At 36.7% G+C, this 16,319-nt stretch overlaps 1 protein-coding gene across 5 annotated transcripts in view; it reads right to left on the bottom strand.

The window, feature by feature from the left end:
* The window catches only part of SBF2 (SET binding factor 2), a 469,751-nt gene that overhangs the window by 103,736 nt on the left and 349,696 nt on the right, over positions 1 to 16,319 (bottom strand). The window lies entirely within an intron of this gene.

Raw genomic sequence — 16,319 nt, 5'->3', positions numbered from 1 at the left:
TTTTCTTTCAATAGCCAACAGCTATAATAGTTATGCTAAAATTAACATTAATGCCTGTCATAGCCACAAGACAATTTATGCATGGGGTCTTACTGATGTCATTATTCCTAATCTGTCATTCAGTTTAATTGGGCCCTAGTGACATTGGGAAAATACACAGACAATTGCTTCTGTAGTTAGATCCAGAGAACACACACACGAGAAGGTTACACGCAATGTTCAGTTTGGTGTGAACCAAATTAAACAAATAAATCAACCAGTATTAATAAGGAAACTAAGTTAGGTAAAAGTAAGTAATTACACACACCACCGCTATATAGAATCTTTTCAAGAATATTTAAATAAATGGTGTCTAATCCATTCCACATAAATATTTTAAATCTGCATTTATAACTCTCCTTTTAAGGTTAGGCTGTTGCCCAAATCACTTATGAAAAATTTCTGGAATTTAGCTAAGGATTTTATGTAACCAAGATTCTGATCTTTTCTTAGTATATTAAACACCCTTTACAATAACTTACTTACACTATATTCTCTGAATCTCTTACTACAGTAGACACTATTCTCACTTAAGGCACCAAATTCCAGAACAAAAAAATATAAATATTAAAAACTAAGAAGAGAGTAAAGTCGGACCATCCTTCTGTTCCCAAGCACCTGGTTTGACCACCACGTTGAATGGTAGTTTGTACTTCAAACTCGACTCTGCTACATGATAATAATGGAAGAAAAGGTCTCTCCTCCAAGGTGGTTATTTCTCAGAGAATGACTGGGGTTAACAGTTTTGACTCAATATTGATAATAAATCCTGAGGTTGAAGGTTAATTATTGGTAACTAATTATCCTTTGTGAATAACAACTTTCTCTAGAACATTAATAAAAGTGTCTTGATTTGTATAGCTTTCATGTATATTAATGTTGAAGGATGCTCTAAGACTGGCTGAAGCAGAAGAAATAACAGAAAGAGGGTTCTGAAAAGAGGGAAACGAGTAGAGAATGACAAATAAGCCCAGGAAAGCATGGAAAGTTGATTAGAAAGCCTGATGGAGAATGCCCCCATGTGAGGGAGGGGACAAAACTCACAGCATAGCCTGAACCCACAGGAAATGGTAGGAAGAGAAAACAGAATTCCCACAAATCATGGTGTCATTACGTAAGGGAGACTATGGAGGATTAAAAAAAGTAAAGAATAGATTAGTCTCCTTAATCCTTGACACTCTCCTACTAGTTTAATAGTTCACTTTGTCTGTACCTTTTCTACTTAGTACTAGTGATTTTCATGCCTATCTATCCTACTGCATAATCAATGGATAGCAGAAATCATGTCTTATGCATCATTGCAACTCACACAATTCGTAGTACAGAGTTTTACACAAAGTAGACAGAGACTTTGTTGAAATAAAATTTTCTACCAAAGTGGTTAAAGTAACTTTACATTTACAAGTAACCATGTTCCTTCAAATCTTGTTCTTGCTATTAGTTTGTTTAAACCTTAAAAAAAAATTATGAGGGTAGAAGTAAAAAATCCTCGTTATTTATATAACATTATTCAAACTCCTTAACATGGCACACAAAGCCCTGTATACACTAGCCACAGACTACCTTGTCTTTCTGCCTCCACCTCTAGTCACAATTCCCACTAAGTGGTTCATGGTGTTTTCTCTGCCTGTAGTATTTATGTCTTCCCTGCCCACCCACTTCTCACCTCATCCCCACCTGTAAGACAAATGCCTATTTATCTTTCAAGGCACAAATGTCCTAATTTTTTTGTAGTGTTCCTTGCTGCACCAGGAATTAATGTATGTATAGTACTTACATTATACCTGTTTTAGAACACTTACGTTGTGATTTATTTTACTAATCTATCTTTTCTGTAAGCATGTGTGCTCCTTAAGGGCAGAGACCTTGACTGTTCACTTTGTATTACTAACACTTGGGACATGGTGGTTGTAGTTCAATGTCTATTAAACTGAATTGTACTGGTAGGCTGTCTTATTTCCCCAAGAATGAATAAAAGGGCCTCCGACCTCTGAGAATATAATATGAAAAAGTTGAAAAGTCCAGAAAAATGCTCCATAAATACTTGTTAATTCTTCACTGGAATACACAATAATAATTAATATCTGTTCTTGAGTGTTAGAGTAAATTATTCTATAATTGCCTTGTATCACTAGTTTAAACTATGAATATTAAACTAATATTAATAAAGAACAGTAATTCCAAACTAATTATATAATTATAGAGGTTTTCCAGGAGGACCAGGAGAAAGGAGCAGCCATGTAAAACTGGAAAGAAAGAGTGAGAGAAGCAAGAAGAGGTTGTGCTGAGAGGGAGGAGGAGGAATGCTAAGCTGTCCTAAAGAAAAGAAGAAAATAAAAGAAGGAAGTAAAAGTAAGATACTGTTTTTCTGGCCATTCTAAAATTCTGCTGTGCTGGAGGCATCTGCTATAACGAACACATTCATTCACATATCTTTTCCAGGCCAAATTTGGATTGAGCCCAGTGTTGATGCCTGTCTTCACTTTGAAACGTTGTCCTGCTGTCATTTTTAAGATTAGTATTTGATTTTACAGCACAAAAAAGATGAAAAAAGACCCTTCATCACCCCCCCTCTTTTTTTGGCCAAAAATGTAATTCTTTGAGACCTGTTATAGGAAATGCAATGTATCCAGATCATGAAGTCTAAGAAAAACAAAATTCTTTTCCTATTTTGTAGATTTTTAAGAATCTCTCTCGTCATTTACCAATGGGGGAAAAATGAAGACTGATGAAATATCTAGTTTTTATTACTATAAGATTTTTCTTCTAGCAGCAATCTTCCATCAGTTAGAATCTATAGTAGGATCATATCTATAGTAGGATAAGTAGGGTCCATGCTAATGACTAAGAGGCAAAGCCAGTTAGTTATTCAAGAAACTTCTAAGTCATCAAAGAAATGCAAAACTGCATGTGGTGTGACTCTGAGTACTTAGTAGGTTTTATATTAGAAATATGTGGAAATTAGAGATTTATAAATAATGATGTGTGATAATTATTTATTAGATTAACCATAATATACAGTTAATCAGCATCTCCTAACTTTGCCTCCTCCAAGCCAAAGCTTAATGAAACATCCTTGCTGGATATATGGATGAAATAATTGGAGGAATGAGGAGGTAGGAGTGATGCCAGTTCAATACCTCTAAGCAAAGAGACAAAAAAACCCAAAACTCCGAGAAGTATGCTGCATAATTGGGACTCACATGGGGAATTGTATTATAGTTAAAGAATACGAGCTTTGGAGTCAAGTACAACTGAGTTTGAGTCCTGGCTCTGCCACTTACTTGCTCAGTGGTACAGATTCTCTCTAAGCCATAGTTCCTTTGTCTTAAAATGGGAATAATACTCTCTGAGTTGGATTAGGTACAGTAAACCAAATGTAGCATCTTGTACACAGTAAAAATTCAATAAATATTATTATTCCTATCACCTTCCTCTGGATTTCTGTTCTTTACTATGTTCTATTAGGTGCACACGCTTACATAAGAGATATACAGCTTTGACATGAAAGACACAGACATGAAAGACATAATGGGAGGGATTTGGCATACTTTGATAGACTCTGGACTATCTCTTACATAAGAGATATACAGCTTTGACATGAAAGACACAGATAATAGATTTTAGTTTATTTTGCGGGGGCAGGTGTTGGGTGCAGAATTACTGCTAGAGTCTGGTGGCAGGAAGGTCATCGTTCAGGAAATCTACTAGCAAATTCTGTGATTCTCCATGTTTTAATGTTCACTTTCTGATGATTAGGTAGGCCAGGTTTACACAAATGACTTTTTTCAGATTTTCAACAGATTTTCTTAACATACTATGCTGAATATACTTACTTTGGGCTTTTATATTTTGAAATGGAAATGATACCTAGGTCTCAAGTTTTATTTAGTCAGATAAGCTAGTGGATATTCATTTAGAATGTATAAGCAAAAGTTAAAATTTAGCAATGGAAAAATTAAGAACTATAAACTCATGTAGAGAGAAATGTAAAATTCATTTCTTCAAACTGAGAAATCAGGCTTTACATCTCATATTTTTTCTAATATATTTATTAAAAGATAATAGTTTAATTATATATTACATTTGAATTAGGTATAAATTGAAACAATACAGAAGGTGACTTAAGCACTCAGGGTGTGAAAAAATTTTCATTAATAATTAACAGCCCTAAAGAAATCTTCTAAAAAAATAGGTGAACTTCAAGTATATTACGCTCAGTGAAAGAAACCAGACATAAAAGAACATATATTGTATGATGCAATTTATATAAAATATCCAGAAAAGGCAAATTTATAGAGACAGAAAGTATATTAGTGGTTGCCAGAGAGTGGAGAGTGACTGTAAATGGGCATGAGATTTCTTTTTGGGGTGACAGAATTGTTCTAAAATAGGATGGTGGTGATACTTGTACAATGCTATAAATATACTAAAAGTCGCTGAAATGAAACTTAAAAAGAGTGGATTTTATGGTATTTAACTTATACCTCAATAAACCTGTTAATAAAAATAAATCTTCCATGTGGCTGGATTTTAGAAAACATATTTTTACATGCTAAATGAAACGAGGATTTTGAAGAAGAAATCTATTTCTACTGCGAATGAGAGCCTGAATAATGCTCTTATGGTGAAATAAGACATAGCTCAAACAGTAAATCAATAAACATTCTCAAAGTGCCATCTGCAGGGCTTCCCTGGTGGCGCAGTGGTTGAGAGTCCGCCTGCCGATGCAGGGGACACGGGTTCGTGCCCCGGTCCGGGAAGATCCCACATGCCGCGGAGCGGCTAGGCCCGTGAGCCATGGCCACTGAGCCTGCACGTCTGGAGCCTGTGCTCCGCAATGGGAGAGGCTGCAATAGTGAGAGGCCCGCGTACCGCAAAAAAAAAAAAAAAAAAAAAGTGCCATCTGCATATGGAGATCTTTGGAATTTGGGAAGGCAACACATCAGGGTGCTTGAATTGAGGTAAATAGGGTGTTGCTTTTTCCCCCCCAGGTAAACATAAACCACAGTGCGTACCAAAGGAGAAAGTGTCATCTCTCCTGGGAGTCATTTTGAGCATCGGTAACCAACAGATGTGCATCAAAGACATAATGGGAGGGATGTGGCATACTTTGATAGACTCTGGACACTCTCCAGATTACTTGGGTTATTAAGAATTGCAACAGGGTGACCCTAAGTTACACAGGTCACTAGGAGAAGGTACTAAATGGTGGTTCATGGTAGAGGGGTCCATGGCCTTCACTGTTGCTCAGTGCTATCGCTAGGAAAGAGCAACGCAGGGGTATCCGATTTTGGTTCCACTTCTGCACTGAGTATTGGTTTTATCTTATGCTTTAATTAATTTTCTTCCCAAAAAAGTAACATTTAGACAAGAACCCCTGCTTTAAACTCTGCGTATATATTCTGGTTCTTATTTTAACAAACATGATCTTTGAATAAAAAGGACCTAAGTAAACAAAGAGTAGACCAATGTTATTCATTAACTGTGAAATGGTTCCTCTGTCAGTAGTTAATTAATGGATACAACATTAGACCGTATGCTTCTTGAGGGTAAGGACCATGTTATTCATCTGTAACTCTGCAACAAACATAAGCACAGGGCTTGGCACACCTAATAAATGTTTGCTGAACTGAGAATGAAAGCACCATATAAATAATAAACATAACATGAATGTAAAAGATTATATTATTTTTCACCACAAAACTAATCCTAATAATTTAAACCTAGCTGTTAAGGCACTACCTTCAAGAAAGGCTTTGAAAAAACCACATTCACAGAAAGACAGACAAGATAAAAAGGCAGAGGGCTATGTACCAGAAGAAGGAAAAACATAAAAGCCCAGAAAAACAAGTAAATGAAACGGAGATAGGCAATCTTCCAGAAAGAGAATTCAGAATAATGATAGTGAAGATGATCCAAGACCTCGGAAAAAGAATGGAGGCAAAGATCGAGAAGATGCAAGAAATGTTTAATAAAGATCTAGAAGAATTAAAGAACAAACAAACACAGATGAACAGTACAATAACTGAAATGAAAACTACACTAGAAGGAATCAATAGCAGAATAACTGAGGCAGAAGAACGGATAAGTGACCTGGAAGACAGAATGGTGGAATTCACTGTTGGGGAACAGAATAAAGAAAAAAGAATGAAAAGAAATGAAGACAGCCTAAGAGACCTCTGGGATAACATTAAACGCAACAGCATTCGCGTTATAGGGGTCCCAGAAAGAGAAGAGAGAGAGAAAGGACCTGAGAAAATATCTGAAGAGATTATAGTCGAAAACTTCCCTAACATGGGAAAGGAAATAGCCACCCAAGTCCAGGAAGTGCAGAGAGTCCCATACAGGAAAAACCCAAGGAGAAACACGCCGGACACACAGTAATCAAATTGGCAAAAATTAAACACAAAGAAAAATTATGGAAAGCAGGAAGGGAAAAACGACAAATAACATACAAGGGAACTCCCATAAGGTTAACAGCTGATTTCTCAGCAAAAACTCTACAAGCCAGAAGGGAGTGGCATGATATATTTAAAGTGATGAAAGGGAAGAACCTACAGCTAAGATTACACTACCCGGCAAGGATCTCATTCAGATCCAATGGAGAAATCAAAAGCTTTACAGACAAGCAAAAGCTAAGAGAATTGAGCACCACCAAACCAGCTCTACAACAAATGCTAAAGGAACTTCTCTAAGTAGGAAACACAAGAGAAGAAAAGGACCTACAAAAACAAACCCAAAACAATTAAGAAAATGGTCACAGGAACATACATGTCAATAATTACCTTAAAGGTGAATGGATTAAATGCTCCAACCAAAAGACAGAGGCTTGCTGAATGGATACAAAAACAAGACCCATATATATATGCTGTCTACAAGAGACCCACTTCAGACCTAGGGACACATACAGACTGAAAGTGAGGGGATGGAAAAAGATACTCCATGCAAATGGAAATCAAAAGAAAGCTGGAGTAGCAATACCCATATCAGATAAAATAGACTTTAAAATAAAGAATGTTACAAGAGACAAGGAAGGACACTACATAGTGATCAAGGGATCAATCCAAGAAAAAGATATAACAACGGTAAATAGTTATGCACCCAATATAGGAGCACCTCAATACATGAGGAAACTGCCAACAGCTCTAAAAGAGGAAATCAACAGTAACACAATAATAATGGGGGACTTTAACACCTCACTTACACCAATGGAAAGATCATCCAAGCAGAAAATTAATAAGGAAACAAGCTTTACATGACACAACAGATCAGACAGATTTAATTGATATTTATAGGACATTCCATCCAAAAACAGCAGTTTACACTTTCTTCTCAGTGCACACGGAACATTCTCCGGGATAGATCATATCTTGGGTCACAAATCAAGCCTCAGTAAACTTAAGAAAATTGAAACCATATCAAGCATCTTTTCTGACCACAACACTATGAGATTAGAAATCAATTACAGGGAAAAAAATGTAAAAAACACAAACACAGGGAGGCTAAACAATACGTTACTAAATAACCAAGAGATCACTGAAGAAATCAAAAAATATCTAGAGACAAATGACAATGAAAACACGACAATCCAAAACCTATGGGATGCAGCAAAAGCAGTTCTAAGGGAGGAAGTTTATAGCTATACAAGCCTACCTCAAGCAACAAGAAACATCTCAAATAAACAACCTAACGTTACACCAAAAGGAACTAGAGAAAGAAGAACAAACAAAACCCAAAGTGAGCAGAAGGAAAGAAATCATCAAGTTCTGAGCAGAAATAAATGAAATAGAAACAAAGAAAACAATAGCAAAGATCAATAAAACTAAAAGCTGCTTCTTTGAGAAGATAAACAAAATTGATAAAGCTTTAGCCAGACTCATCAAGAAAAAGAGGGAGAGGACACAAATCAATAAAATTAGAAATGAAAAACGAGAAGTTACAACAGACACCGCAGAAATACAAAGCATCCTAAGAGACTACTACAAGCAAATCTATGCCAATAAAATGGACAACCTGGGAGAAACGGACAAATTCTTAGGAAAGCACAACCTTCTGAGACTGAACCAGGAAGAAATAGAAAATATGAACAGACCAATAACAAGTAATGAAATTGAAACTGTGATTAAAAATCTTCCAACAAACAGAAGTCCAGGACCAGATGGCTTCATAGGTGAATTCTACCAAACATTTAGAGAAGAGCTAACACCCATCCTTCTCAAACTCTTCCAAAAAATTGCAGAGGAAGGAAAACTCCCAAACTCATTCTATGAGGCCACCATCACCCTGATACCAAAACGAGACCAAAATACTACAAAAAAAGAAAATTAAAGACCAATGTCACTGATGAATATACATGCAAAAATCCTCAACAAAGTACCAGCAAACAGGATCCAAACACACATTAAAAGGATCATACACCATGATCAAGTGGGATTTATCCCAGGGATGCAAGCATTCTGCAATACATGCAAATCAATCAATGTGATACACCATATTAACAAACTGAAGAATAAAAACCATATGATCATCTCAATAGATGCAGAAAAAGCTTTTGACAAAATTCAACACCCATTTATGATAAAAACTCTGCAGAAAGTGGGCATAGAGGGAACCTACCTCAACATAATAAAGGCCATATATGACAAACCCACAGCAAACATCATACTCAATGGTGAAAAACTGAAAGCATTTCCTCTAAGATCAGGAACAAGACAAGGATGTCCACTCTCACCACTATTATTCAACATAGTTTTGGAAGTCCTAGCCACAGCAGTCAGAGAAGAAAAAGAAATAAAAGGAATACAAATTGGAAAAGAAGAAGTAAAACTGTCACTGTGTGCAGATGACATGATACTATACATAGGGAATCCTAAAGATGCTACCAGAAAACTACAAGAGCTAATCAATGAATTTGGTAAAGGAGCAGGACACCAAATTAATGCACAGATATCTCTTGCATTCCTATACACTAATGATGAAAAATCTAAAAGAGAAATTAAGGAAACACTCCCATTTACCATTGCAACAAAAAGAATAAAATACCTAGGAATAAACCTACCTAGGGAGACAAAAGACCTGTATGCAGGAAACTATAAGACACTGATGAAAGAAATTAAAGATGATAACCACAGATGGAGAGATATACCATGTTCTTGGATTGGAAGAATCAATATTGTGAAAATGACTATACTACCCAAAGCAATCTACAGATTCAATTGAATCCCTATCAAATTACCAATGGCATTTTTTACAGAACTGGAACAGAAAATCTTAAAATTTGTATGGAGACACAAAAGACCCCGAATAGCCAAAGCAGTCTTGAGGGAGAAAAATGGAGCTGAAAGAATCAGACTCCCTGGCTTCAGACTATATTACAAAGCTACAGCAATCAAGACAATATGGTACTGGCACAAAAACAGAAACAGAAATCAATGGAACAGGATAGAAAGCCCAGAGATAAACCCACACACCTATGGTCAACTAATCCATGACAAAGGAGGCAAGGGTACACAATGGAGAAAAGACAGTCTCTTCAATAAGTGGTGCTGGGAAAATTGGACAGCTACATGTAAAAGAATGAAATTAGAACACTCCCTAACACAATATACAAAAATAAACTCAAAATGGATTAAAGACCTAAATGTAAGACCGAGCACTATAAAACTCTTAGAGGAAAACATAGGAAGAACACTCTTTGACATAAATCACAGCAAGATATTTTTTGATCCATCTCCTAGAGTAATGGAAATGAAACCAAAAATAAACAAATGGGACCTAATGAAACTTAAAAGCTTTTGCACAGCAAAGGAAACCATAAAGAAGACGAAAAGACAACCCTCAGAATGGGAGAAGATATTTGCAAACGAATCAACGGACAAAGGAATAATCTCCAAAATAAATAAACAGCTCATGCAGCTCAATATTAAAGAAACAAACAACCTAATCCAAAAATGGGCAGAAGACTTAAATAGACATTTCTCCAAAGAAGACATACAGATGGCCAAGAGGCACATGATAAGGTGCTCAACATCACTAATTGTTAGAGAAATGCAAATCAAAACTACAATGAGGTATCACCTCACACTGGTTAGAATGGGTATCATCAGAAAATCTACAAACAAGAAATGCTGGAAAGGGTGTGGAGAAAAGGGAACCCTGTTGCACTGTTGGTGGGAATGTAAATTGATACAGCCATGGAGAACAGTATGGAGGTTCCTTAAAAAACTAAAAATAGAATTACCATATGACCCAGCAATCCCACTACTGGGCATATACCCAGAGAAGACCATAATTCAAAAAGACACATGCACCCCAATGTTCATTGCCACACTATTTACAATAGCCAGGTCATGGAAGCAACCTAAATGCCCATCGACAGACGCGTGGATAAAGAAGATGTGGTACATATATACAATGGAATACTACTTAGCCATAAAAAGGAACGAAATTGGGTCATTTGTAGAGATGAGGATGCATCTAGAGACTGTCATACAGAGTGAAGTAAGTCAGAAAGGGAAAAACAAATATCGTATATTAACATATATATGTGGAACCTTGAAAATGGTACAGATGAACTGGTTTGTAGAGCAGAAATTGAGACACAGAAGTAGAGAAGAAAACGTATGGACACCTAGGAGGGGAAAGAGGCAGGGGTTCGGGTGGTGGTGTGATGAATTGGGAGATTGGGATTGACATGTATACACTGATGTGTATAAAATGCATGACTAATAAGAAAAAGAAAAGAAAGAAAAGCAGAAGGTGAAAAATTTCTTAAAATGTTTTGACTTCTTACTATGATCTGCCCACCTTTATAGACAATTTATCGGTATTAAATTGATCTCTAAAAAATATATAAAAAATTAAAAAAAAGAAAAAGAAAGGCTTCATAAGTTAAAGACACATGAAATACATACAAGTTCGTAGAAGTAGAAAAACGTGTGAAGGAACTGTAGAGAAAAAAAAAAACCCTAAACTTATGGTGGCTGTGGTGTAACAAATTCCCTAAGATCTAATATAGATAATGTTGCAAGTGGAACATCTTTCACTCTAAGTAAAGCTCTAAAAGATAAACATTTGTGGGCTTCCCTGGTGGCGCAGTGGTTGAGAGTCCGCCTGCTGATGCAGGGGACGCGGGTTCGTGCCCTGGTCTGGGAAGATCCCACATGCTGCGGAGCGGCTGGGCCCGTGAGCCATGGCCACTGAGCCTGCGCATCTGGAGCCTGTGCTCCGCAACGGGAGAGGCCACAGCAGTGAGAGGCCCGCGTACCACAAAAAAAAATAATAATAATAATTAAAAAAAAAGATAAACATTTGTTTCATTTAGGCCAATAAAGTACTTCGCTTTTATGAGAATGGTAAGTATATACATAATTATCTTTTTATTAAAAAGAAAATACATGCTGAAAACTATAAACCATTGATAAAGGAAACTGAAGATGATTCAAAGAAACGGAAAGATATCCAATCTTCTTAGTTTGGAAAAATTAATATTGTTAAAATAGCCATACTACCCAAAGCAATCTACAGATTTAACGCAATCCCCATCAAAATACCTATGACATTTTTCACAGAAGTAGAACAAAGAATTCTAAAATTTATATGGAATCAGAAAAGGCCCAGAATTACCAAGGAAATCCTGAGGAAAAAGAACAAAGCTGGAGGAATAACCCTTCCAGACTTCAGGCTATACTACAAAGCTACAATAATCAAAACAGCATGGTACTGGCACAAAAACAGACATATAGATCAATGGAACAGTATAGAGAGCCCAGAAATAAACCTGCACACCTACAGTCAATTAATCTATGATAAAAGACGCAAGAATATACAACAGATAAAAGACAGTCTCTTCAATAAATGGTGTTGGGAAAGCTGGACAGCTACATGTACATCAATGAAATTAGAACATTCCCTCACACCATATAGAAAAATAAACTCAAAATGGATTAAAGACTTAAATTTAAGACATGACACCCGAAAACTCCTAGAAGAGAACATAGGCAAAACATTCTCTGACATAAATCGTAGCAGTATATTCTTAGATCAGTCTCAAAATATACAAGGCAAAAGAAATAAAAGCAAAAATAAGCAAATGGAACCTAATCAAACTTAAAAGTTTTTGCACAGCAAAGGAAACCATCAATAAAATGAAAAGACAACCTATGGAATGGGAGAAAATATTTGCAAATGATGCGACCAACAAGGGGCTAATAAGCCAAAATATACAAACAGCTAATAAAACTCAATATTGAAAAAACAAACCCAATCAAAAAATGGGCAGAAGCCCTAGACATTCTCCCAAAGAAGACATACAGATGGCTAAGAGGCACATGAAAAGATGCTGAATGAACATGCTCAAAAGATGCTCATTGCTAATTACTAGAGAAGCACAAATAAAAACTACAGTGAGGTATCACCTCACACCGGTTGGAATAACTATCATCAAAAGTCTACAAATAATAAACACTGGAAAGGGTGTGGAGAAAAAGGAACCCTCCTACTCTGTTGGTAGCAATGTAAATTGGTGCAGCCACTATGGAAAACAGTATGGAGGCTCCTTAAAAAACTAAAACTATAGCTACCATATGATCCAGTAATCCCACTCCTGGGTACATATCCAGAAAAAATGAGAACTATACTTCTAAAAGATACATGCACCCCAATGTTCACAGCAGCACTATTTACAAGAGCCAAGACATGGAAACAACCCAAGTATCCATCAACAGATGACTGGCTTAAGAAGATGTGGTATATATATATATACATATATATATACACACACGCACGTGAACACACACACACACACACTGTGGAATATTACTCAGCCATAAAAAAGAATGAAATATTACCATTTGCAGCAACATGGATGGACCCAGAGAATATTATACTTAGTGAAGTAAGTCAGACAAAGACCCTCTCTGACTATATGATATCACATATATGTGGAATCTAAAAATAATACAAATGAATCTATATACAAAACAGAAACAGACTCATAGACATAGACATAGAAGACAAACTTATGGTTACCAAAGGGGAAGGAGGAAGGGACAAATTAGGAGTATGGATTAACAGATACAAATTACTATATATAAAATAGATAAGCAACAAAGATTTACTGTATAGCACAGGGAATTATATTCAATATCTTGTAATAACCTATAACGGAGTACGATCTGAAGAACATAAGTGTGTCACCTTGTTGTACACCTGAAACTAACAGAATATTGTGAACCAACTATACTTCAATTAAAAAAATAGCTGGTTTACTTAGAAAGAAAGAAAGAAGGAAGAGGGGGGAGGGAGGGAGGAAGGAAGGAAAGAAGGAAAGAAGAAAGGAAAGAGGAACGGAAAAAGGAAAGGAAAGCAAAGAAAGAGGCACCTGATCCATCATCTCGCCTACGTCCTTACCCAGAGCAGGCTTTGACTTCCACTATTAAAAAAAATACATGTGTGTGTGTGTGTGTGTGAAAAAAGTGAAAAAAGCAAGGTGAGAAAAGTGTGAATGGTTTGATCATTTTAGTTTAAAAAAAGATAATTTTATCTGCATATCCTAGCAATAATACACAACTTTTTTTCCCAGGAAGAAATCAACTGTCAGAAGAAATGGAGTAGAGGTGGAAAAGGGAGCGTTTATGTTGCATTTTGTATCTTTCTGTACTATCTGAATTTTCTAACCATGCATATGTACTACTTTAAGAAAATGTCCATCTGACTGATGAAACTGTAGACCAGTTTGGTTATTTATTTATTATTTATTGTATTATAAAGACTAATGTAAGTTCCTAGTGGCCACATCAATGTTTTGTTCATCTTGCTGCCCAAGATGCTGCCTGGCATAGTAACCTTTTATATTTCCATAAGATAGAAGTTCAGAAAGTATATAAGAATCAATATGATCCACTCCCTAACCCTCTCTGTTGGTTATCAATGCAGTACCTCTTTCCTCCAAATCTATCTTTCTTTGCCTTGCTTTGTGGTACTGGAGCTGGACCTGTAAAAATTTCTCCTTTGCCAGCTGGCACAATATTAAGCTTTGTCAGTAGGGACAGAGCAATATGAAGTGGTTTCTTTTCCTGGTTCTGGTGTGCTTTTTTCTTCTTGTTCCTGTGACATGTACCTGCTAGCCGTGTGTGGGACAGCCAGTTGTGCTCACCACTCACCCTAGTGAGTGGATTCCTAGCAAGTCTTGCCAGAACTCCATTAGGCAGTTTCCTGCTTGCCAGTCTTAGTCTGTGGCCCTTCAGTGAAGTTCACCTCAGTGCCATCCAGTGGCCACAGAAACACCTCTCCAACAAGGTCTGAATCTCGGTCTTGTTGGGAAGTGGCACACTCCAAGTTGAAAATTCTCTTTATTTCTTAGTAGTTGATCCCCTATTACTACTTAATAACTCCTTATATTAAAATTTTCCTGTTCATATTACTGGTATGGTTTCTGGTGCCTAATTGGACCTTTCATGCCCAAATCAAATTAAACCAAAAGAAACCAAGTAAAATCAAGCCAAGTCAACAACAAAAAATTAAATCTATAAACCCATCATAAAACATAAGTTTGTATTATTAAGTTTAGTAACACAGAGAAGAGCATGGCATGTAGCCCAACGTGTTAACTAATTGCATTAAAAACTTCCACAAAACAAAAAAACACGATGTGATGGTTTTGTACTGTGTAAACTAAACTAAGCTAGAACTGTATTTCCCAGAATTCTCTTTCCTCCATGATTCTAGGTTAGGGTTGACTACAGAGAAATTTGTCTAAAATTTGGAAGGCAAAAATGAAGCAGCAGCCATTATACTCTGAAGGTCAGTATAGGATGCCAGGTGCTGCTGTATCTCATACGCTTTGTTGCAGATCTGCTGGACCATCTTGATGTGTGGAAAGAACTGTGCTCACATTTCCTGCAGTTCCTTCTGGATCTCTTCCTTTAGCTGCTCCTAGCCAGGGCCAGGCACATGTGTAACTCCATGGTCAGTAATGCTGCTTCTTTTCCAGGTCACCTGCTTTCTTGAGGTTGGAGGACTTTAAAAGACATACATAGATTCTAGTTTGTCCTTGTTCTTCCCTGTATCATGCCCAGCTTTTCTTCCTGACTGCTGCCCTGATGATCTATAGTGACTTCAGGGCCACAGGCAGACCCTAATTCAAAGCTTTCCATAAACTTCTTCCCCAGCTTCTACAACAGAATAAAAGCTGGTCCCTATAATAGATTCCTTACTTCCTACCACTCATGGTGCTTCTGCTATGATGATCAAACCCTCACTAATATACACTATAAAACAGATAAATGATCCAGCTTAAAAAAAAATCTTAAGTAATTTGGATTTCTTGAGCAATTGAGTTTCTACTGTCAATTCTTATTTCCCCTATGTTTCTTATTTATTTCTACATAATATCTAAGTTTAAAAAATAGATGTTAAAGTGGGAAAAATTTTAAATGCCATTTTCTTTAACAAATGCCCATGTGAGGGCCCATATGAAGGCTAGTTAGAACCAAGTTTTTTTGGTTCCGCTGAGATAGATATGGAGACAAATTTCCTTGGTGGCCTAAGATACAGGAGAGCCTGACCTATTTTTGTAACATTATTCTCCATGCCAGGAGGGGAATAAGATGAAGAACTACTAGGGAGAGTTCTGAGAAGACGAATATGTATGCATTTAAGAAAAACTAGAGTGGGCCTGAAGATAAGTTTAAGCTGATGAGGGAAAACCGAAAGATGATGCCTAAGCTCCAGATGGTTGTCATTAGTTTCTAAACCCAAATTCATTTGTTTAACATTTTTGAGATTTGTCCTTGTTTCCTGAGCATGCTCAGTATGACCTGCCAGGTCTCAGAAGTATGAGTCTCACAAATTCCATTTTCTGTTTTAGAAGAGGATGGGAGGGTAAGGAGGAAGAAAGAGGAATGCAAGTGAGTTAGCAGCAAAGAGTTCCTGATTACGGAGAACCTTAGGGTTAAGACCTTTAACTCAGAGACTGTGGACAAATCATTTGAAGTAAAGTTTTTAAAAAACTGAGTTTATCAAGAAATATTTATTGGGTACCTACTAAGTGCAGGAGGGGGGCTAGACCTTATCAGTTAGAAATGGTGGATGAAACAAAAAGGACGGGCAGAACAAAAAGAGTAAGAGAATACTGCCAGCATCTAAGGGCATGGATCATTTCATCACTCAGCTAAGGCACTTTATCTGGTGCCTAGTTCTCTACTAAAACAGATCTAGGAATATTTGATAATCTCTCCTGACTTAGCGCCCATGAAACATGGAGTAGCTTTAGCCAG

Source organism: Globicephala melas, chromosome 8 (assembly GCF_963455315.2).
Source record: "Globicephala melas chromosome 8, mGloMel1.2, whole genome shotgun sequence".
Lineage (NCBI taxonomy): Eukaryota > Metazoa > Chordata > Mammalia > Artiodactyla > Delphinidae > Globicephala > Globicephala melas.
Note: the sequence above shows the minus strand (reverse complement) of the source record. Positions and strands in the feature narration are given on the sequence as shown.